The sequence below is a fragment of the Manis pentadactyla genome, chromosome 5 (genome assembly GCF_030020395.1).
Source record: "Manis pentadactyla isolate mManPen7 chromosome 5, mManPen7.hap1, whole genome shotgun sequence".
Taxonomy (NCBI): domain Eukaryota; kingdom Metazoa; phylum Chordata; class Mammalia; order Pholidota; family Manidae; genus Manis; species Manis pentadactyla.
This window is the reverse complement of record NC_080023.1, coordinates 73356974-73382029: the sequence shown is the minus strand read 5'-3', so window position 1 is coordinate 73382029 and position 25056 is coordinate 73356974. Positions and strand designations below refer to the sequence as shown.

General features: G+C 38.1%; 1 protein-coding gene across 1 annotated transcript in view; it reads left to right on the top strand.

The window, feature by feature from the left end:
- Window positions 1-4926: 4926 nt before the first annotated feature.
- ABCG2 (ATP binding cassette subfamily G member 2 (Junior blood group)) overlaps window positions 4927-25056 on the top strand; it is a 190172-nt gene continuing 170042 nt past the window's right edge. The window contains exon 1 of the mRNA XM_057502425.1: window positions 4927-5119. The gene's annotated coding sequence lies outside the window, so the exon portion shown is untranslated. The remainder of the gene's footprint in view (window positions 5120-25056) is intronic.

The window sequence follows — 25056 nt, the reverse complement described above, 5'->3', positions numbered from 1 at the left end:
AGTTTAACTTCTTCTTTCCCAATCTGGATGCCTTTTATTTCTTTGTGTTGTCTGATTGCCGTGGCTAGGACCTCCAGTACTATGTTGAATAGAAATGGGGAGAGTGGGCATCCCTGTCTTCTTCCTGATCTTAAAGGAAAAGCTTTCAGCTTCTCACTATTAAGTATAATGTTGGCTGTGGGTTTGTCATATATGGCCTTTATTATGTTGAGGTACTTGCCCTCTATATCCATTTTGTTGAGAGCTTTTATCATGAATGGATGTTGAATTTTGTCTAATGCTTTTTCGTCATCTATGGATATGATTATGTGGTTTTTGTCCTTTTGTTGATATGGTGGATGATGTTGATGGATTTTCAAATGTTGTACCATCCTTGCATCCCTGGAATAAATCCTACTTGATCATGATGGATGATATTTTTGATGTATTTTTGAATTCGGTTTGCTAATATTTTGTTGATTATTTTTGCATCTATGTTCATCAGGGATATTAGTCTGTAATTTTCTTTTTTTGTGGTGTTTTTGCCTGGTTTTGGTATTAGAGTGGTGCTAGCCTCACAAAATGATTTTGGAAGTATTCCCTCCTCTTCTATTTTTTGGAAAACTTTAAGGAAAATGGGTATTAGGTCTTCACTAAATGTTTGATAAAATTCAGTGGTGAAGCCATCTGGTCCAGGAATTTTGTTCTTAGGTAGGTTTTTGATTACCAGTTCAATTTTGTTGCTGGTAATTGGTCTGTTTAGATTTTCTGTTTCTTCCTTGGTCAGCCTTGGAAAGTTGTATTTTTCTATAAACTTGTCCATTTCTAGTAGTTAATCCAGTTTGTTAGCATATAATTTTTCATAGTATTCTCTAATAATTGTTTGTATTTATGTAGTGATTTTTCCTTTCTCATTTCTGATTCTGTTTATGTGAGTAGACTCTCTTTTTTTCTTGATAAGTCTGGCTAGGGGTTTATCTACTTTGTTAATTTTCTTGAAGAACCAGCTGTTGCTGTCATTGATTATTTCTATTTTATTCTTCTTGACTTTATTTATTTCTGCTCTAGTCTTTATTATGTCTCTCCTTCTACTGACTTTGGGCTTCATTTGTTCTTCTTTTTCTAGTTTCATTAATTGTGAGTTTAGACTGCTAATATGGGATTGTTCTTTCTTGAGGTAGGCCTGTATTGCAATATACTTTCCTCTTAGCCCAGCCTTGGCTGTGTCCCACTGATTTTGCTGTGTTGAATTATTGTTGTCATTTGTCTCCATTTATTGCTTGATCTCTGTTTTTATTTGGTCATTAATCCATTGATTATTTAGGAGCATGTTATTAAGCCTCCATGTGTTTGTAGGATTTTTCATTTTCTTTGTGTAGTTTATTTCTAGGTTCATGCATTTGTGGTCTGAGAAACTGGTTGGTACAATTTCAATCTTTTTGAATATACTGAGGCTCTTTTTGTGGCCTAGTATATGATCTATTCTTGAAAATGTTCCCTGTGCACTTGAGAAGAATGTATATTCTGTTGCTTTTGGGTGTAGTGTTCTGTAGATGTCTGTTAGGTCCATCTGTTCTATTGTGTTGTTCAGTGCCTCTGTCTCCTTACTTATCTTCTGTCTGATTGATCTGTTCTTCAGAGTGAGTGGAGTGTTGAAGTCTCTTAGAATGAATACATCATTGCATTCTATTTCCCCTTTTAATTCTAATAGTATTTGTTTCACGTATGTGGGTGCTCCTGTGTTGGGAGCTTAGATATTTATAATGGTTATGTCTTCTTGTTAGATTGACCTCTTTATCATTATGTAATGTCCTTCTTTGTCTCTTGTGACTTTCTTTGTTTTGAAGTCTATTTTGTCTAATACAAGTACTGCAACTCCTGCTTTTTTTCTCTGTGTTAGTTGCATGAAATATTTTTTTCCATCCCTTCACTTTTAGCTGTGTATGTCTTTGGGTTTAAAGTGAGTCTCTTGTAGGCAGCATATAGATGGGTCTTGTTTTTTTTATCCATTCAGTGACTCTATGTCTTTTGATTGGTGCATTCAGTCCATTTATATTTAGGGTGATTATCAATAGGTATGTACTTATTGCCATTGCAGGCTTTAGATTCATGGTTACCAAAGGTTCAAGGTTAACTTCCTTACTATCTAAGATTCTAACTTAACTCACTTAATATGCTGTTACAAACACAATCTAAAGGTTCTTTTCTTTTTCTCCTCCTTTTTCTCACTCCTCCATTCTTTTTATATTAGGTATCATATTCTGTATTCTTTGTCTATCCCTTGATTGACTTTGGGGATAGTTAATTTAATTTTGCATTTGCTTAGTAATTAGCTGTTATACTTTCTTTACTGTGGTTTTATTACCTCTGGTGACAGCTGCTAAACCTTAGGAACGCTTTCATCTATAGCAGTCCATCTAAAATGCACTGTAGAGATGGTTTGTGGGAGGTAAATTCTCTCAGCTTTTGATTATCTGAAAATTGTTTAATCTCTCCTTCAAATTAAATGATAATCTTGCCAGATAAAGTAATCTTGGTTCCAGGCCCTTCTGTTTCATTGCATTAAATACATCATGCCACTCCCTTCTGGCCTGTAAGGTTTCTGCTGAGAAGTCTGATGTTAGCCTGATGGGCTTTCCTTTGTATGTGATCTTATTTCTCTCTCTGGCTGCTTTTAATAGTCCTTATCCTTGATCTTGCCAATTTTATTACTATATGTCTTGGTGTTGTCTTCCTTGGGTCCCTTCTGTTGAGATATCTGTGAACCTCCATGGCCTGAGAGACTATCTCCTTCCCCAGATTGGGGAATTTTTCAGCAATTACCTCCTGAAATACACTTTCTATCCCTTTCTCTCTCTCTTCTTCTTCTGGTACCCCTATAATGTGAATATTGTTCCTTTTGGATTGGTCACACAGTTCTCTCAACATTTTTTATTTCTTAGAGATCCTTTTTTCTCTCTGTGCCTCAGCTTCTTTGTGTTCTTCTTCTCTAGTTTCTATTTCATTTATTGTCTCCTCTACCAAATCCAACCTGCTTTTAATACCCTCCCTTGTGCTCTTCCACAATTGGATCTCTGACCAGAATTTATTCCTGAGTTCTTGGATATCTTTCTGTACCTCCATTAGCATGTTGATGATTTTTATTTTGAACTCCCTTTCAGGAAGAGTCATAAGATCCATGTCATTTAAATCTTTCTCTGGAGTTATATTAATTTTACTCTGGACGAGGTTCCTTTGGTTTTTCATATTTGTATATGGCACCCTCTCGTGTCCAGAAGCTCTACTCTCTGGAGTTGCTTAGCCCCTGAAGCAAAGATCAGGGGCCACAGGGCAGTGGTATTGGTTCCTGGGGGGAGGAAAGAGCTGTTTCCTGCTTCCCGGCTGCTATGCCTGTCTCCAGTGCCTGAACCAGTGGGCCAAGCACACAGGTATAAGCTTTTGTCCCAGAGCAGCCGGATATGGATCCCTGCTTTCCACAAGCAGGTGGAATCTTAGTCTCTCCAGGAATTCTGCTTGTATTAGCTTTCCAACCCTGTAATCACACAAGTATCATGAAAGCACCATGAAATGTAGGTTTGTGCTCCCAGAGCAGATCTCCGGAGCTAGGTATTCAGCAGTCCCAGGCCTTCCCCTCCGTATCTGATCCATTTCTCTTCCTCCCTCTGGTGAGCTGGGGTGGGGGAAGGGCTTGGGTCCCACCCCGCCACAGCTTTGGTACATTACCCTGTTCCGTGAGATCTGCTCTTTTCTCCAGGTGTATGCAGTCTGGCGCCATCCTCTTTCCTGTTGCTCTCTCAGGATTAGTTGCACCAACTATATTTTTGAATTATAAGCAGTTTTAGGAGGAAGCCTCTGTCTCACCTCTCACACCACCATCTTTAATCTCTCAATGATACTTTAGTTTTAAAAATGGCAAAAAGGACAGACTTTGTTACATGTATTTTACTGAAATAAAAAAGTAAAAAAATACATGACATTTTTTAACATCAACTTTTTTAAAACTTTCATTTCCTTTAAATATTTACCAAATGCTTGATTTGTGCTTAGGGATGCACAACAGAGAGAAGAATCAGGACAGTGACTTAAATATAAAGAGAACTTACCACATGGCAAGTTCAGTAATTGGCATTTCACTTATCTCAAGATACTATCATGCCAACAACGTAAGGAAGGCAGTATTGTTATCAGCATTTTATAGTTGGCAAGGCTGGGCTGACAAAATTTGTCCAAGCTAGTAAAGAGTAGGACCAGAAGTTCTTGGTAAAGGTCACATTATTTTATTTGACATCATCATGCTTTTAGAATATGAAATGCCTATTTAATACAGTCTTAACTTCCTATTATATTTCTGGCTTAGAAAAGGAGAAAATTAGAAGGATAGCATGTTCCAAACACAGCTTGTCTCTCCCCTTGCACTCCCTGGTGGGTGTACGCACTGAAGCCTAACACGGCTTTTGCTTGGGTTTCTTTCACTTTCTTTCCAAATCTGTGTTGTCTTCCTCTTGCAGTTTTTTGCTAGAAGGCAGGGCCTATGAAAAAAGGCCTCCAGTGAAACGTCAGAGCTAGCAAAAGACCGGAAGTTTACATAGAGCAAAACAATTTGCAAGAATTGGTTTTGATCCTTCCTGAAGTTGTTAGCTTCGGAGGTGCGGTCATCAGGATTCTACTGCACAAAGAGAAAGATATAAAAATACCTCTCTGACATGTGAATTTTCTTCTTTTCCTATCCCTTTGCCAAGAATGCCAGAAAAATGATCCCAGACTGATTGGAGACATTAAGTTGTCAGTGTGCGTCCCAGTGGTCAAGAAAGAAATGGGGGCAATAACAAGCTAAAGGTGGAGAAGAGAGGAATCCAAGGGGATATGAGAACTGTTAGTTTCACCCTGGACATTTCCCCAAAGCTAGTTTATTTGGAAAGCCTGTCTCTCTGCTACTTGTGGGACCTTGCCTGGGGCTGGTAAGTTTCTTTCAATTCTTTTGTCCCCTGAGGACTGGCAAAGGGAGGTTCCTGGACTTTAAGGGACATGGATAAAAGTTGAAGTCTCTAAAGGAAAATCTGCGAGTGAAAAATCTAAGTAACTCTTCTGCCTCTACCAAGGTTGGGCTGCTTTCCTTCCAACATCATACATTATAATTGAGGTGAGTTTGTCTGTTTTTGTTTTTCCAAATGTACATACTGAATAGAGAATCTTGATTTTTTTTTTTTTGGTGTATGCTTTAAGAAGTGTGTTACTTAAACCATTATTTCTCATACTTTTAATATGAGTATGAATCACCTAGACATCTTGTTAAAAAGCAGCAGAATTCAGTCGTTATGGTGTGGGCCTGAGATTTTGCATTTCTAACAAGCTCCCAGGCAGTCTCAGCATTGCTGGTCTGTGACCCACACCTTGAGTAACAAGAGCTTAAACTTAAACCCTCTAGGTTTTTTATTTTTCTGGGAGATAGGGTTGGGGGATGCTGGTGGAATAAAGGTATCTGAATGAGCACATGAGTTATGTAGAGCACCTGAGAAAAAAATCAGACACCATCCTTGCTCTAGCTGTACTGGCTTTGATGGATCTCTAAGTTTTGACGTTTCTGTTAAATAGGTCCTAGATGTGGTAAGTCAAATCATCTCAAGTAAGAGAGGATGTTGGACTGCTCCTTAGATTGCACAGGCTACTTTGAGCAGAGCCAGAAATCTTTTTGTAATTGTTTAATTTGGGAGATTAAGAGTCCATGTCACTTCTCAGTTGTTGTAGCTAATGGTCACTGTGAACATTTCAGCTTCAATCAAAAAGTGTGCATGCTAGAAAAATAACGTGTCTTTCTCCTATCATTTGGAGGTGATTATTGTAAGGCAGATGACCCTATTACATGGTTTAAAGTCAGTTCAAGTAAGGAATATAATTAATGTTTTATCTTCTTGTGAGAGGCCTTTAAACTGAGCAGCTCCCTATCCTAAATGATACATATTTACCTGAAAGTCGCTTTTAATCCAAATGAGGGAAAAAAGTCAAGAGAATAAAAATGAGTAGACAGGCAGTGTACTTATTGTGTGCCTAGTTGAGGGGAGAAAATAGCAATGGGAGAAAAAAGGGGAAAGAAAGGGAAGTGGTGGTCTGAGAAGTCACAGCTTCACAAAATGAGTAAGAGAACCCTTAGCCTAGAATAGAATTATTCGCCACACATGCATAGTGGTTCTTCTAGTGCAGTAGCTTCTGTCTTTTTCAACTGGAGAAATGTCCTTGAGACAGAAGTTGTGTTGTTTTAAGGAACATGCTGGAACTATTATCATTAAGTCAAGGACTATGCAATGGAATCAAAGGTCAGAGGGTTGAACAGGCCTGGTGAGATGCAGCATGAACCCATTAAACCATCTCAGAGAAAGAGGATGCTTCTGTTAGAAATAAGCTTCAAATAACATTCCTTTCTATTATGGGGTATAACCGGACATATTATTTAAAAATTTAACAACTATGTGGCACAAACATTGACTAATCAAACAAGAAGCTACTGTACACAGCCCATAGGACAGCAACCTGCTGGTGGGTAGTTAGAGCATATGGGGCTGAATATTGGCTTAAGCAATCCCAGGTTTTAATTAAACTTTTTTTAGGGAGAGAAATTGCAAAGCTACAAATGAGTTCAGAGTCATGTAATCTGACCCAAGTCTCTTCCATGAGGCCACTTCTTTCTCTTCAAGCCCAAAGCAAACCCTCGTTCCAACTGTGTGTCTCCTGCCACCTACAGCCTACATGAAAGAGTTCTCTTGAGTCACTGCAAAACCTAAAATCCTATTTTCTGAGTAGAAGGGAAAGTGCATATATTCTTTTGTAAAGAGTTATTGCAGAGAATGAAACTTGATCACCACACTACCCTTCCATACCCAGCACTGTCACATGCATTATCCCACTTGATTGAGGCTCTAGTTAAGCAATTTGCACACAGCTGGGTAGTGGGTGTGCTGGATTTAAACTCAGGCCTGTTTGTTCTAAGTTTAGGTTTATCCTGTGCTTTTTTTTATCCTCTCAAGTAAGCTCTTAAGACCTATGGCAACCTGTATTGTTCTGTATTAGGGTTTGTTTTCTTTTCATCTCATCATTTGGTAGCATTAAAAAGAACCCTGTTTCTACTTATTTTGTCAAAATTCTTCATATGCTTGTCTTAAGCTTTGCCTCCATTAAGGCCTTTCCTCTTCAGGAATAAATGTTTTACAACAGGGCTTCTCAAACTTTATCCTGCCTAAAAATCACCTGGGGAGCTTGCTCAAATTTAGTTTCCTGAGTCCCAAAGCCAGAGGTTCTGATTCAGTAGATCAGAGCCCAGCTCTGAGAATTTGTATTGCTAATAAGCTCCCAGGCACTCTTAATGCTGCTGCCCAGAGAGACCACACTTTCAGCCCACAGGCACAGCTTCACTCACTATTAAAATAACATGTTTATGGTTTCATGTGCAGACTTAGTATGCTTAATAACACAGATTAAAGAGCCAGAATTTCTGGTTTTGAATATTGATGCCATCACACATGCAAACTGTGTGACCTGTGTGATCCTAATCTGTAAAATGGGGACAGTGCTACTTACTGTCTCCGTCATAAGGTAGTTGTGAGGGTAAAATGACTTAGTGCCAGGCACAGACTACTTCTGTACGTGTTTGCTCTTATTATTACGATGTCTTGCTCAATTCATAATTAAACTTTATAATGGAAATGCCAACAACAAGAAATCACACAGCCATCAAATGATCTTCTTTGATCATCTAGGGTTTAATCATGAGTCAGATGTGTTCTTATGTGCATGTGTGAGTAGATGTTGGGCTGTCAACTAGCTCTTCCCACCAAGGGAAAAGAAAGCAGATGTTGCTGAGACCTATCACACAGGGCTGTACATGTCATCCTAAGAACTTAGACTTAACACTAGCAAGTGATGAAAGCCTTCAACATAGTTTGCAACTGGGAAGTACAATCAGTATTGTATTTTAGAAATCTCTCTTTCTGCACTATGGAGGCTAGTTTGGAAGAAGGTAAGACTGAGGCACAGAGCTGTTTGAAGACTGTTGCAGTCATTCAAGAGAATTAATAAAGGCTTGAAATAAGGCAGTGGGGTAAAGCTTGGAGCAGGAGTCCCATGGTTCAGGTGATGGAATGGAGCATATACCACGATTTAGAAAGAAAATGGTATTGCACATAAAACTCTGTAGCTTATGCCCTTTCTCTACATTGACGCTCCGTGAGGCTGAAAACTGAGCCCAACTAACTCCTATGTAATCCCAGTGCCTGGCTCCTAGTAGGTCCTTGATGGATGTTTGGTGAGTAAATGGGTGAGAGAGAATAAATTAAATCATCCTTGTGGTGTACTATTCTCTGTGTGATCTGGCTCTTGCTTATCTGTCTAACTTCATGTCTCCTCCTGGTTTTGTTTTTATCACACTGGCTTTCCTTTAGGCATTTGAAAATGCCCAACTGTAACCTCTAATCCAGGGGGTATCAAACTATTGCCCTTGAGCAAATCCACCCTGCCACCTATTCTTTATATAGATAAAGTTTTATTGGAACACAGCCATACCCATTTGATTATGTATTTTCTGTATTTACTTCAGTGCTATAATAGCAGGGTAGAGTAATTATGACAGAGTTCACATGGCCTGTGAAACCCAAAATATTTACTGTCTGTCCCTTTACAGAAAATGTTTGGTGATCCCTGCTCTAGTTCTTTGAAATTGCTGACTTCTGATTTAAAACTCTACCCTCAGCAAAGCTACAGTAATCAAACTAGTGGTACTGTATAAAGAAAGACATAGAGACTAATGGAATAGACCAGAGAGCCCAGAAATAAACTCTCATCTATATGGCCAAATGATTTTTGACAAGGGTGCCAAATCCATTCAATGGGGAAAAGACAGTCTTTTCAATAAATGGTGCCGGGAAGTCTGGATATCCACATGCAAAAGATTAAGCTGGGCCCTTATACCATATCAAAGACCTAAATGTAAGTGCTGAAAGTATAAAACTTAAATGAAAACACAGGGGAAAACCTTCATGACATTGATTTGGCAGTAATTTCTTGCTAATATGACACCAAAATCACAGGCAGTCAAAGATAAACTATATAAATTGGACTTCATCAAAATTAAAAACTTTGATGCATCAAAGGACATTTTTAAGAGTGTCAAAAGACAACCACAGAATGACAGAAAATATTTGCAAATCATATGTCTCATAAGGGATTAATATCTAGAATATTAAAAAAAACTCCTACAGCTCAAAACCAACAGAAGCCAAACAACCTAATTTTAAAAAGGGCAACAGACTTGAATAGGCATTTCTCTAAAGAAGATAAACAAATGGCCAATAAGCACATGAAAAGATGCTCATCATCACTTATCATTAGGGAAATGTAAATTATAACCACAATGAGATACCACTTCATACCCACTAGGATGGCCATAATAAAACAAAAAAAGGAAAATAACAAGTGTTGGAGTGGATGTGGAGCAATTGGAACCTTTGTGCTTTGCTGGTAGGAATATAAAAATGGTGTAGCTGCTATGGAAAACAATTTAGCAGCTTCTAAAAAATTAAACATAGAGTTACCATACGATCCAGCAATTCCACTTCCGGTGTATATCAAAAGAATTGAAAGCAGGCACTCAAAAATTTGTACACTCATATGCATAGCAGCAATATAATGGTCAAAAGGTGCTAACAATGTCCATCAACAGATGAGTATCACAAAATGTGCTATATGCATATAATGGAATATTATTTCAACTTAAAAATTCGGATACATGCTACAGCATGGATGAACCTTGATGACATCATGCTAAGTGAACTATGTCAGTCATCAAAGGACAAACTATGATTCCACTTTTAAGTAGTACCTATGGAAGTCAAATTCACAGAAACTGAAAGTAGAATGGTGCTTGCTACTGGGGAGAAGGGATAGTAAGGAATTATTGTTTAATAATTTCAGTTATTATAGTCAGGGTACAGCATTTCAGTTTGGGAAAATGAAAAAAGTTCTGGAGATGGATTTTTTGGGGACAATACTCAAAAAGACAACAACTCCAGTTGCACAACAATGTGAGTGTATTTAATGACATTATACTCTTAAAAATGGTAAATTTTTTGTGATGGATATTTTACCACAATAAAAGAAAAATACCCTTTGGCTTCAGGTCTTTGCATGGCTGATTCTTATCTATTCAATTTTCAACTAAAATGGTATCTTCTTAAGAAAGCTTCCCATTGTTCTATGTAACTTCCTTGTAGGACATACCATTATCTGAAATGATCTCATTTACACATTTATATACGTATTTATCATCTATCATCACTAGAATGTAAGCATTCTGAGGGTATGGTCTTTGTCTAATTCAAAACTGTATCCTAACACTTAGTTATCTTGGCTCAATAGATGCTCAATACCTATTTGTAAAATAAACTAATAAAAACAGCTTAAAGAAAAAGGAAAGGGCTCCACCTGGAGGTAGTATTAGTAAATGCACTCTGAGGGAGTTTTTTGGGGACAATACACAAAAGTCAAACTGGAAGTTTAACTTCAATAGCATTATCTGTGATTGTGGAGTGAGTGTGCATGAGGAAGAAATATTTCCCTTCAACTTTCCATGTGGACCCCCTTTTCAGCTTCTCATTTCCCAGGACATCAGCATTTCCTCTCTTTCCTCCCCATGAATCACCCACTCATTAACTTATCATTTATGCGTGCCAGAGTGGAGTGGCTGCAAAAGCAACTGCATGCCCAACAAGCCTAAAATATTTACTATCTAGACTTTTACGGAGTTCTTTTGAAGAGTTCTGATATAAAAGAGAGCAGAACAATAGAGCAGTGGTTGGAAGATGTGAGGTGAAGAGAGATGTTGAAAATGAAATAAATAATAGCATGTTTATAAGTTTGGGAATAATTCAGTAGAGAGGAATAGACATATATAGATATGTAAGTATACAGTGGGTATATAGATATACTGTCTAAATCTATACCTGATGTAGAAGAGAAAAGGGAAAATTCCTGTCACTGAGTTAGGAAAAGGGGGGGATTTACTGCAAAGTGGAGGCATTGCCTTAGGCCTTATACAGAGGCATGGACTGTTCATTTGGGCCAGAGTAATAGAAGGGAAGGCAGAGTATGCTGGTAGGTGGGCAGATGAGAGAGAGAATTTAGAAGTCTTTTTTACTGACTCAGTTTTCTTAGAAAAATAGTAAATAAGGTGATAGACTGAGAACGACTATGGGAAAAGACAGACAAGAAAGAAGAAATAGTGACATATTGAAATAGGAAAACAAGAATGAATGGGCTAGGAAAATATGTATGAGTTGCTGGGCACCATTGAGGGTCCCGGCATTGAGATTCTTGATCATAAAGTTAAAATCAGATGAATCAGTGTTTTTATGTGTTTTTTTCACCCACATTTAGCTGCAGGAATCTAGGCACAAAGTGGTGAGATTTGAATTTAACTAGAGTTTGTGGTTCTGTAAAACAAGTGGCAATGCAAAAGAGAAGCAAGGGCATTAAGGGAGTTTGCAAGGGTATTATTATACCAAATAATCTTGGAATTTCAGCTGGTCTGGAGACTAAAAAGAACAGTGGGGGTGAGGCATAGTGAAGTATTAGTAAAACAATGGATTGTAGCTCCTTGTGGGGGTCAAGTTTTGTTGGAGTTGGGTTCCTTGAAGGAGTAGGTGGAAAGATAGGATATGCTGGTTAAAGAGTGAAATACATAAGGTAAGATTGGTAATGACAATGTCTATGGCATGACCTGGGAGCACACAGCTGAGGCAGGATGGAAAATGAGAGCATTGGAGGAGAGAAGTAGTCAGAGGCCAGCATGCCAGGAAAATCACCTGTGTGTGTAGTGAATTCACCAAGAAGTAAACTGAACTTGTGTTAGAGATTGAACATGTACCAGGAACTAAAATTACTGATAAATCGGGGAAGAGGCTTCTGGAGTCCAAAAATAACAGCATCCATGAGAGGCAGTCTTTGATAATGTCTGGTGACATGAAATTCAAAGCTGAGATCTTTGGTGGGAAGTTAGTAGATGACCCCTTTTGGATGTTCACATTTTGTGGTTTCTTCTTCCAGAATAAGCAGTACCAGAACATGAAATTCCCTAGTGTCACCTCAAGGAAAACTCATTTCTGTAAAGGATTTTCATGCTTTAATCACAAGAGGGCGACAGAGTCTAGCAAGGCATTATTTTTGTTTTACATCTAAAGCTTGGGCAACTGTATTTACTTTTGAAAGTGAAAAGGTGTTTAATTAATACTTAGTTCGGGATATGTGTAAACTGGGATTCCTATGCAAAGTAGGATATGCTCACACCCTGCCTTGCACAATGTGAGTATGGCCAATTAAATTATGTTAGCTCTACCATAAAAGCTCAAATTCACCAAAATCACTACAAATAGTTCTTTTTTTTTTTGCCTTGTTTTTACTACAAATAATTTGCTATATATATTTTTGCCTTGTTTTGTCACGTTAACAGATTAGAAAGAAAAAAATGACCAAACTTGGTTTTATCTTGAAGAGAAAATTAAGACTTTCCCCTCCACCCTACCTCCCTAATCATATTTATTGCCTATTCCATTTTTCCCCTCAGTGCGATCCTAGTTTGATTGTATCTTCAAGAGAACTGCTCTGTTCCCCAAACATCTTGGTTATTTGGAAGTAGTCGAAGTGTTCACTAAATTTGCATAGTTCTTTTGAGTATGTCCTTTATCTTCTATATCATATAATGTTGAAAAGAAGACCACTGGCTCAAAATGGAATCAGTTATGTTAGAAGTCCCATGTCAGCAAACCAAGACTTTATACCTAATTTAACTACAGTTTTAGTCCCCTAGGTAGCTAACCTTTAGCCAATCAACATAGAATTCCCTGGTTTGCGCTAGAAAGCTTACTGATAGGCCCTTTTAGTTCCCCTTAGGAGTTTGCCTAAAACGATGCATTCTTTGCTAATATTTTCCTCCTGCAATCTTCTGCCTTTAAAAACCTTTCCTTTTCTACAGCTCAAGGAGCTCCCCTCTGCTTGCTAGATGGTATGCTGCCCAGTTCATGAATTGATTAAAAAGTCCAACCAGATCTTTAAAATTTACTTGGTTGAATTTTTGTTTTTTAATAATGGAAATTATTTCTGTACTTGCTTATTTCTTCTTTTAGACATGGGTTGCATGCTGAGAACATTAAAAAATAGATGTTAAAAATGTCTCTTCTTAAACACTCTGTTTATCACATTTATTTCCTTAATCAGCCAAACTGTTTTCTCTTCTTAACAAGCACAAATAAACTCTTGTTTATGTTATACTTCTAAAGTATTTGTTTGTTCATTTATTTGTTCATTCATTTATTTATGTATGTCTCTCTAGCTATCTGTAGCACAACCTTGCAGGACTTATTTATGCTGCTTTGGAGCTGTACCTTCCATCATCACTGAATAGGAAGTAATGTAAATAGTAGCTCAAGAAAAAAAGTAGGAAGGAAAGCTGCTAAAGAGAGAATTTCAGAATCAACTACAAATGGGTTTATAATTAGGTTTTCCACTTCAACCAAACACAGAAATATTGCTTATATTATTACACCTTATCATATCTTATTGAATCAAAGATATTTAATTACCAATTCATACTTGAATTAGCAATGTTCTAAATCTGCCTGGCACACCCTCAAAGAAATACTCCTACAGAGGTTGCTTGGAATTTTAAAAAAAGATCTGTCTTTAGATGTATATAAAGAGGGGTCTGCCACTAAGGCACAAACATAAGAAACTTTTTCAGTTCTATTAAAATTGAGACAAAAAGTCATTTACAGGTAAAATGGTAAATACCAGATATTTTTGTTGGCTTATTCTTTTTGTCTTTAGGTTATCTTTAGTCAAGAAAAACTCAGTATATTGATAATACTATATTTTCTTGAATCTAAAATTCATCATTTTATTATTATTTTATATACCAACAATACAATCCCTGATATAGAGCTGAAAAAAAAGCCTTTATTTCACTTAGAATTTTTATTTTCTACTTACTGAAAGAGCTCTATAAAATTTGATTGGAATTTTTAAAAATCATGTTACTTTGTGCATACCAAAAAAAGAAAATTAAAAATAAAATTAATTGGTTAAGTATTCCTAAAACTTGTTCACTTTCAGAGATTAACTCTTTGGAAGCCTTATTGACTCAACCATGGATGTCGTTGGCTTTTCACACAACAGTGACTCTGTGCCTTCAAGAGTATGGGAGTATAGCTAGTTAAACTAACACATGAAGGAATTAAAACTCATTGCACCTAGGCTCTTTAGCTGCTTTGCTGGCTGACACTGAACACTCAAGAATATTGCTACATACATTCCATCACCTCTTTCTAAGAACAGTTTGATTCCAAGAGGTGAAGACTGGTACTATTGTTTCAGCCATTTTGATCCAACCTACTGATGCACATTCTGCATGTTTTGATGCTGATACTTTAGGTGTTCAGGCCTGCACAGGCGATGAGGACTATGTCATGAATGCCATCTGGCTAACAGTAGCTGTAAGATGCCGTTGCTTTAAAACTTCATCCTGATTTTACTGATTTTAAGATGGGAGAAAAGCATACATCTTAGAATTTATGAGATAGAGTAGATGATTTTTGTTAAGGTGCAGTTCAAATTTCTTGCTTCTGTCTTCCCAAGAAGCTTGAAAATATCCAAATTATCAAAGGCAGAAATAAATATTGTAGTGAGCAAATGAAAACCAAGACAGGAAAGGACAAATAAGAGAACACTAAATGGAAAATGCTTATGATCTTGAAACCTGAATGTTACCTCTCCTCTGAAACCTCCACTGCTCACCACTGCTTATATGGAAGGAGGAGAAATGAAGCATGGGCTTTAAGTTCTGTGACTTCTTAAGTTGTTGTCCCAGGGAAATTTATTAAACATCTTTGATCCTCTGTTTCCTTACCTGTTAACTAGAAATAATAGTGTTTGTCTTTCTTAGTGGTTATGAGAGTAAAATGGGATTATATCTCAATAGTTTTGTTTTTCTTTTCCTTTGAACTATTAACTTTGTGTGTTTCATTCATGAGGCAACGATTCTGTCTAGTATCTTGGTTTGTGTACTTTTCTCTCTTTGGATTATAAATTGAGAACAAGAACTGACTCAATCTAAAATGCTTTGTGTATTGCTGGTCCCGCAAATAAATTGAGTTAATGAATGAACTATATCCCAGTGTGTCAAAATAATTTTTATATATGGTTATAGAACCACTGTGTATCAAGGCCTTTATCAAAAACTCAGTTTCAGGAACAAGACCCTCAGGAATGAGCCTGGATTGGTTTTATCCACTTGTCTCAATGGCTTATATTTCCATTTGCTCTATGCAGGGTATTGGTCCTGATACCTACTGTTTGCTATCATTCTGCAATGTCTCCACCCTGTTAAACTATCCCCACCCCTCCAACTTCCATACAAAGGACATTTCTGAATTCCAACACCTACTGCATTGTGACCATTTCTTAGTATAGTCTCTGCTGGTGATCTCTCAATTTAACATTCTGTACAGCTTGCTGGCCGCTTCTTTGCCCTCTGCCCTCACTGTTTGCCCTCATCTTGTTTGAGTCCTGTCTACTTGCTGGGCTAAGCAGGGTATTCTCATTTACCTAGAAAGCAGAAGAAGAACCAGAAACTGGAAATGGACGAGTGTAGTAATGGAGTTGAAACCGGAATTCAGATTTACTGAGTACATCGATGGGTTGGTAAAGCAGAGAGGATGGTATTGTGTCTGGACCTTAGCATGGTGTCCTAGACTAGGTCTGAGCCCTGGGGAAAGAAGACCTACAGTAGAAGGTGATGGCCTATTTTCAAGTGTGATATGTGAGATTTGGGGTGTGATACAGTAAGAAATACATATTTGGTTTTGTTCCCGATTCCTCATGCAGCTTCTGAACCTCTTGAAATTTCCTGAGTGATAGGGGTGATAGAGCAGCTTTTGTTACTCACAACAAGTTACTTTCAACCATACCTGAGTTTATACTAATAAAATGATTCTTGGTGAGCTCATAGAAAATTTTAGTATGGGGGTTGGTTGCCATAGAAACTAACCATGTGATTAAAAGATTGGAATTTCGGAGAGTGGCTGGAAATTGAGTTCAAATACCAGTGACCAATATTTAATAAATCTTTCCTATGTAATGGAACCTCCATAAACACCCTAAATAGAGAGGGTAGAGCCAAGATGGCAGCATGAGTAGGGCAGCAGAAATCTCCTTCCAAAACCACATATATTTTAGAAAATACAACAAACACAACTATTCTTAAAAGAGAGACCAGAAGATACAGGACAACAGCCAGGCTACATCTACATCTGTGAGAACCCAGCGCCTCACAAAGGGGGTAAGATACAAGCTACGGCCCAGTGGGACCCGAGTACCACCCCTACCCCAGCTCCCTGGCGGGAGGAGAGGAGTCGGAGTGGGGAGGGAGAGGGAGCCCAGGATTGCTAAATACCCAGCCCTAGCCATCTGCACTGGGAGTGCAGACACACAGTGTGTGGTGTGCTGGATACTAGGGAAATGGAACAGTAAAACCTGCTAGCGGGTTCCCACAGCTGGCGCCCCAGGGACAAAAGAAAAGCGAATGCTTTTTGAAAGTCTTAAAGGGACAGGAACCCCACAGCTGGATGGAAGAATCCTGGGACACACAGCCCAGCAGCTGGGAATCCCGGGGAACTCCGGGTGCCCTAACCCCTTGGGCGGCAGTGCAGCTCTGAGGCCCCTCACAGTGATAAACAGCCTCCTGCCCGTTCTCCCTCCGGCACCCTGCCATAGCAGAGCAGCAGCCTGAGACTGGCCACACCCACAGCAGATTCGCAGAGTTTCCTCCACAGCAGCCTGGGCAAGTATCAGAGACCCCATCTGCACACAGCTGCCCAGCACAAGCTGCTAAGGGTCGCCATTCTCCCAGGAGAGGAAGGTGAGGAGCAAGCGGGAAGAGACTTTGTTCTCCCAACTGACACACATGCCAACTGCCCAAAACTACCTCTATCTCACCATGAAAAGGCAGAAGAATTTGATCCAGACCAGAATCACACAGACACCCTACCCTGAGAGGGAACCTGGGGAGATAGACTTAACCAAACTTCCTGAAAAACAATTCAAAATAAAGGTAATAACCATGCTGATGGACTTGCAGAGAAATATGCAAGAGCTACGGAGGGAGAATACAGAAATAAAACAATCTCTGGAAGGACTTACAAGCAGAATGGACAAGGTGCAAGAGGCTGTTAATGGAATAGAAATCAGAGAACAGGAACACAGAGAAGCTGATGGAAAGAGAGATAAAAGGATCTCCAAGAATGAAAGAATATTAAGGGAAATGTGTGACCAATCCAAATGAAACAATATTCGCATTATAGGGGTACCAGAAGAAGAAGAGAGAAAAAGGAATAGAAAGTGTATTTGAAGAAATAATTGCTGAAAACTTCCCCAAACTGGGGGAGGAAATAGTCGCTCAAACCACGGAAACACACAGAACTCCCAACACAAGGGACCCAAGGAGGACACCAAGACACATAATAATTAAAATGGCGAAGATCAAGGACAAGGACAGAGTATTAAAGGCAGCCAGAGAGAGAAAAAAGGTCACCTACAAAGGAAAACCCATCAGGCTATCATCACACTTCTCAACAGAAACCTTACAGGTCAGAAGAGAATGGCATGATATATTTAATGCAATGAAACAGAAGGACCTTGAACTAAGAATACTGTCTCCAACACGATTATCATTTAAATATGAAGGAGGGATTAAACAATTCTGAGACAAGCAAAAGCTGAGGGAATTTACCTCACACAAACCACCTCTACAGGGTATTTTAGAGGGACTGCTCTAGATGGAAGCACTCCTAAGGCCAAATAGATGTCACCAGAAAAAATAAAATCACAGCAAAGAAAGCAGAACAATCAAACACTAACTAAAGGCAAAAAATAAAATCAACTACCCACAAAAGCAGTCAAAGGAAACACAAAAGAGCACAAAATAAAACACCTAACATATAAAGAATGGAGGAGGAGGAGGAATAAGAAGGGAGAGAAATAAAGAATCATCAGACTGTGTTTATAATAGCTTAATAAGCAAGTTAAGTTAGACAGTAAGATAGTAAAGAAGCTACCCTTGAACCTTTGGTAACCACAGACCTAAAGCCTTCAATGGCAATAAGGACATATCTTTCAATAATGACCCTAAATGTAAATGGACTGAATGCACCAATCAAAAGACAGAGTAATAGAATGGATAAAAAAGCAAGATCCATCTATATGCTGAATACAAGAGATGCATCTCAAACCCAAAGACATGCACAGACTAAAAGTCAAGGTATGGAAAAAGATATTTCATGCAAACAACAGGGAGAAAAAGCAGGTGTTGCAGTGCTAGTATCAGACAAAATAGACTTCAAAACAAAGAAAGTCACAAGAGATAAAGAAGGACATTACATAATGATAAAGGGGTCAATCCAACAAGAGGATATAACCATTATAAATAACTATGCACTCAATAGAGGAGCACCAACATATGTGAAACAAATACTAACAGAATTAAAGGAGGAAATAGAATGCAATGCATTTATTTTAGGAGACTTCAGCACACCACTCACTCCAAAGGACAGATCCACCAGACAGAAAATAAGTAAGGACACAGAGGCAATGAACAACACACTAGAACAGATGGACCTAATAGACATCTAGAGAACTCTACACCCAAAAGCAACAGGATACACATTCTTCTCAAGTGCACATGGAACATTCTTCAGAACAGACCACATACTAGGCCACAAAAAGAGCCTCATTAAATTAAAAAAGATTGAAACTCTACCAACCAACTTCTCAGACCACAAAGGTGTAAAACAAGAAATAAATTGTACAAAGAAAGCAAAAAGGCTCACAAACACAGGGAGGCTTAATAACATGCTCCTAAATAATCAATGGATCAATGACCAAATCAAAATAGAGATCAAGCAATATATGGAAACAAATGACAGCAACAACACAAAGCCCCAACTTCTGTGGGACGCAGCAAAAGCAGTCTTAAGAGGAAAGTATATAGCAATCCAGGCATATTTAAAGAAGGAAAAACAATCCCAAATGAAGAGTCTAAAGACACAATTATCGAAATTGGAAAAAGAAGAACAAATGAGGCCTAAAGTCAGCAGAAGGAGGGACATAATAAAGATCAGAGAAGAAATAAATAAAATTGAGAAGAATAAAACAATAGCAAAAATCAATGAAACCAAGAGCTGGTTCTTTGAGAAAATAAACAAAATAGATAAGCCTCTAGCCAGACTTATAAAAAGAAAAAGAGAATCTACACACATCAACAGAATCAGAAATGAGAAGGGAAAAATCACGACGGACCCCACAGAAATACAAAGAATTATTAGAGAATACTACAAAAATCTATATGCTAACAAGCTGGAAAACCTAGAAGAAATGGACAGCTTCTTAGAAAAATGCAACCTTCCAAGACTGACCAAGGAAGAAACAGGAAATCTAAACAGACCAATTACCAGCAACGAAATTGAAGCGGTAATCAAAAAACTACCCAAGAGCAAAACTCCAGGCCGGACGGATTTACCATGGAGTTTTATCAGACATGCAGAGAAGACATAATACCCATTCTCCTTTAAGTTTTCCAAAAAATAGAAAAAGAGGGAATACTTCCAGACTCATTCTATGAAGCCAACATCACCCTAATACCAAAACCAGGCAAAGACCCCACCAAAAAAGAAAATTACAGACCAATATCCCTGATGAACATAGATGCAAAAATGCTCAACAAAATATTAGCAAACCGAATTAAAAAATACAGCAAGATGATCATACACCATGGCCAAGTGGGATTCATCTTAGGGATGCAAGGATGGTACAACATTAGAAAATTCATCAACATCATCCACCACATAAACAAAAAGCACAAAAACCACATGATCATCTCCATAGATGCTGAAAAAGCATTGGACAAAATTCAACATCCATTCATGATAAAAACTCTCAGCAGAATGGGTATAGAAGGCAAGTGCCTCAACATAATAAAGGCCATATATGAAAAACCCACAGCCAACATCATACTTAACAGCGAGAAGCTGAAAGCATTTCCTCTGAGATCACGAGCAAGACAGGGATGCCCACTCTCCCCACTGTTATTCAACATAGTACTGGAGGTCCTAGCAATGGCAGTTAGACAAAGCAAATACAAGGAATCCAGATTGGTAAAGAAGACGTCAACCTGTCACTATTTGCAGATGACATGATACTGTACGTAAAAAACCCTAAAGACTCCACTCCAAAACTACTAGAACTGGTATCTACAGCAAAGTCACAGGATACAAAATTAATACACAGAGATCTGAGGCTTTCCTATATACTAACAATGAACTAATAGAAAGAGAAACCAGGAAAACAATTCCATGCACAATTGCATCAAAAAGAATAAAAATGCCTAAGAATAAACCTAACCAAGGAAGTGAAAGACCTATACCCTGAAAACTACAAGACACTCTTAAGAGAAATTGAAGAGGACACTAACAAATGGAAACTCATCCCATGCTCTTGGCTAGGAAGAATTAATATAGTCAAAATGGCCATCCTGCCCAAAGCAATATACAGATTTGATGCAATCCCTATCAAATTACCAACAGCATTCTTCAAAGAACTGGAACAAATAGTTCTAAAATTCATATGGAACCACCAAATACCCCAAATAGCCAAAGCAATCCTGAGAAGGAAGAATAAAGTGGGGGGGGATCTCTCTCCCCAACTTCAAGCTCTACTACAAAGCCATAGTAATCAAGACAATTTGGTACTGGCACAAGAACAGAGCCACAGACCAGTGGAACAGAATAGAGTCTCCAAGCATTAACCCAGACATATATGGTCAATTAATCTGTGATAAAGGAGCCATGGTCATACAATGGTGAAATGACAGCCTCTTCAACAGCTGGTGTTGGCAAAACTGGACAGCTACATGTAAGAGAATGAAACTGGATCATTGTCTAACCCCATACACAAAAGTAAATTCGAAATGGGTCAAAGACCTGAATGTAAGCCATGAAACCATAAAACTCTTAGAAAAAACATAGACAAAAATCTCTTGGACATAAACATGAGTGACTTTTTCATGAAAATTTCTCCCTGGGCAAGGGAAACAAAAGCAAGAATGAACAAGTGGGACTATATCAAGCTGAAAAGCTTCTGTGCAGCAAAGGACACCATCAATAGAACAAAAAGGCATCCTACAATATGGGAGAATATATTCATAAATGACAGTTCCAATAAAGGGTTGATATCCAAAATATGTAAAGAGCTCACACACCTCAACAAACAAAAAGTGAATAATCCAAATAAAAAAAGGGCAGAGGAGCTGAACAGATAGTTCTCTAAAGAAGAAATCCAGATGGCCAACATACATATGAAAAGATGCTCCACATCACTGATCATCAGAGAAATGCAAATTAAAACCACAATGAGATATCACCTCACACCAGTAAGGATTGCCACCATCCAAAAGACAGACAACAACAAATGTTGGCGAGGTTGTGGAGAAAGGGGAACCCTCTTACACTGCTGGTGGGAATGCAAAATAGTTCAACCATTGTGGAAAGCAGTATGGAGGTTCTTCAAAAAGCTCAAAATAGAAATACGATATTAACCATGAATCCCACTTCTAGGAATTTACCCTAAGAATGCAGCAGCCCAGTTTGAAAAAGACAGATGCACCCCTATGTTTATTGCAGCACTATTTACAATAGCCAAGAAATGGAAGCAACCTAAATGTCCATCAGTAGATGAATGGATAAAGAAGAGGTAGTACATATACACAATGGAATATTATTCAGCCATGAAAAGAAAACAATTCCTACCATTTGCAACAACATGTATGGAGGTAGAGGGTATTATACTCAGTGAAATAAGCCAGGCGGAGAAAGACAAGTATCAAATGATTTCACTCATATGTGGAATATAAGAACAAAGGAAAAACTGAAGGAACAAAACAGCAGCAGAATCACAGAACCCAAGGAAGGACTAACAGTGGTAACTGTTAAAGGGAAAGGGACTGGGGAGGATGGGTGGGAAGGGAGGGAGAAGGGGGGAAGAAGAAAGTGGGTCTTACGATTAGCATGTATAATGTGTATGGGGGCACGGGGAGGGCTTTGCAACACAGAGAAGACAAGTAGTGATTTTACAGCATCTTACTGTGCTGATGGACAGTGACTAAGGGGTATGTGGGGGGGACTTGGTGAAGGGGGGAGTCTAGTAAACATAATGTTCCTCCTGTAATTGTAGATTAATGATACCAAAAAAAGAAAAACCTTAAATAGGGATTTGGAGAATTTAAGGGGTGGTGAATACATAAAGGTTCTGCATGTGTGGCATGCCCAGAGAGGACGTGGAAGATCTGAGCCACTTCTTCCATACCTTGCCCTAAGTATCTCTTTCATTTGGCAGTTCCTGAGTAGTATCCTTCATAATAAACTAGTAAATAAACTGTTTTCCTGTATTCTGTGAGCAAATTGATGAGGGGTCCCTGATTTGCTACTGATTGGTCAGAAGCCTGTTGTTCCTGGTGCCTGAAGTTGGGGGCAGCTTTGTGTGACTGACCTTTAAGTCTTCAGTCTGTGCTAATTCTGGGAAACTGGTGGTGGGACTGAACTGAAGTGTAGGATGCTCGGTATCTGGAGAGTTGTAGAATTGGTTTGCATGAAGAAAAAACCTCACAAATTTGTTGTCAGAAGTGTTGCAAGTGAAAACAGTTGAGATGGGGCAACAAGCAAGGTGTGCCATCTTTCTCCACTTCTGTGGGCCCCACAGAGGCTTCTGTTCTGATACCTTTAGAGCTTCCTTTTGGTTTTCAGAGCCCTGGAAGACAAAAATCCTTGCCAGGGAATGAACATCAGGGTTTTCATGTGAGTCGGCTGCAGTAATGGAACACCACTGTTGAATGCTTCATGGACATCAGACATGGAAGGGACCACAGAGAGAAGGGCATTAGAAGATTTATGTCAGAACATGATCCCAGAAGTTACTTGGAAGTTGGAGTCCTGTGTCATGAAGATAGAGGCCTGAATCAGGAAATTCAAATAATCACTATCCCTGTGTTCTCATTTGTATCCAGAAGCTGGTGCTTCTTGGAGAAATTTCAAGTTACAACAATAACCAAGAGTACTTGGTCCAGGAAATACAGCTTTAGTTTCTCAGAATTCTGAAATGGGTTATTGAACAGATGGTACTTGGATATATGGACACACTGAAAGAATGAGCACAAGGACAAAGACTGTAAGAACCAGTTGTACCAAACTAATTATACTTTTTCCAGAATAGTAGTTTTACCTTGTTAAACAAAGAAAGGCTTTAATTTGGAGTATGGTTTCCATAGAATATCAAGGAGACAACCAAGTTAACAGAGTTATATTAGAAATGAAATGCAAAGTTATGGGGACATTTTCTCCTTCTTAATGTAGCTAGAATTTATGTAAATTACTGAAAAACAGTTATAGCCAATAATCAAATACAATCACTCATTAATGGCTTCTTCCTTACAAGGTGCCTTTGGAAAGGCTTGACTTTGAAAATTGCTAGTGCAAATAGATGCCTTTTCATTTCATGCTGGCAAATGCCTTGAGAAATTGTACCTGGGTCTTTTACTCTAGTGATAAGCACACTAACCAAGCTTAAATGAATATGATTCATTTACAAAAGCATGACAGCTGGCAATCGTGTACAGACTGAGTCTGGCCTACTCATTATTCCTGCATCCCACCTCTACCCTTTTCTGACCAACACAGAATTTTTTTTCTCTTCACTCATTTCAGTTAAGAGTGAATTTAAGTTCTCGTCTGTATGTAGTCTACAAATACTCACTATTTAGTGTTGAAATCCTTTTATGGATGTTAAGGCAAATCAGGCCTTACCAGACAATGCCAGGTATTTTCTTCAGAATCAATTTTGGGTTCATTTTAGCATACTAAAAGAGGGGAAAGGAAAGACCAAATCTACCTTCTCTTATCCCATAAATATTATTTCTCAAAGTGTGGTCCACAGATTACCTGCATCAAAGTCAGAATCACCTGGTGGTATTTGTTTAAAATCTCAATTTTTGACTTTTTATATACTGAATCAGAATCTCTTTTGGGTGTGTGTGTGTTTCTTAAGTCTTTATTTTTAAAAAGCACCTTAGGTGACTCTGATGTGCCCTAAGCCAACTGTTATGATTTTATATTAGTTGTATCAGTTTAATATTAGTGTGTCTATAACTATATTCAAGAATCTTCCAAAAGAACCAAAGAGCACAGCCTAGGAGATTTTGACCTCGCAATATTTTTTCCCAAGCAAGCTGTGTTAGCTGTTAGGATAATAAAAACAGTTCTACAATGCTGTTTTAACTTATAATTTAAAGTATTGAAGCTTGCTAATGACTTCTAGTATGAAATTACAAGTTTGAGGGAACAGCAAAATCCATAATGTCTACACATGAACTTAATTAGTCACTAGATCTAGATTATCCACTTGCTAGACATAATGATTTAATTTTTGAGTATGCCTAAGATAATAATTGTAATTTTAGAATAAAGGATATTGAGAACTCCTGACAAGTAGATAGCAAGACTATATATTGAAGCCACCCAAAACAATACAAATATCTTCTCTTAAAAATAAGAAAGACCTAATAGATCATTTGAACAGACCCATATCTTCAAGAAATCTAATCAACAATTAATACTTTCCAAAACAAAAAGAACCCAGACCAGATGAGATGACTGAGAATTCCCCCAAACATTTAGGGAAAAATTATACCAATTCTCTATCATATCTTTCAGAAGATAGAAGCCAAGGTAATACTTCTTAACTTGGTCTATGAGACCTGCATCACCCTAATACCAAAACCAGAAAAACATATTACAAGAAAACTGTAGAGCAATATAATATCTCTTATGACAAGGATGCAAAAATCCTCAACAAAATATTAGCAAAGTGAATCCAAAATGTCTGTAAAGAACTCTACACCCTTTGGGATTATACTGTAAGAATCCCAAATGGGATTTATACACC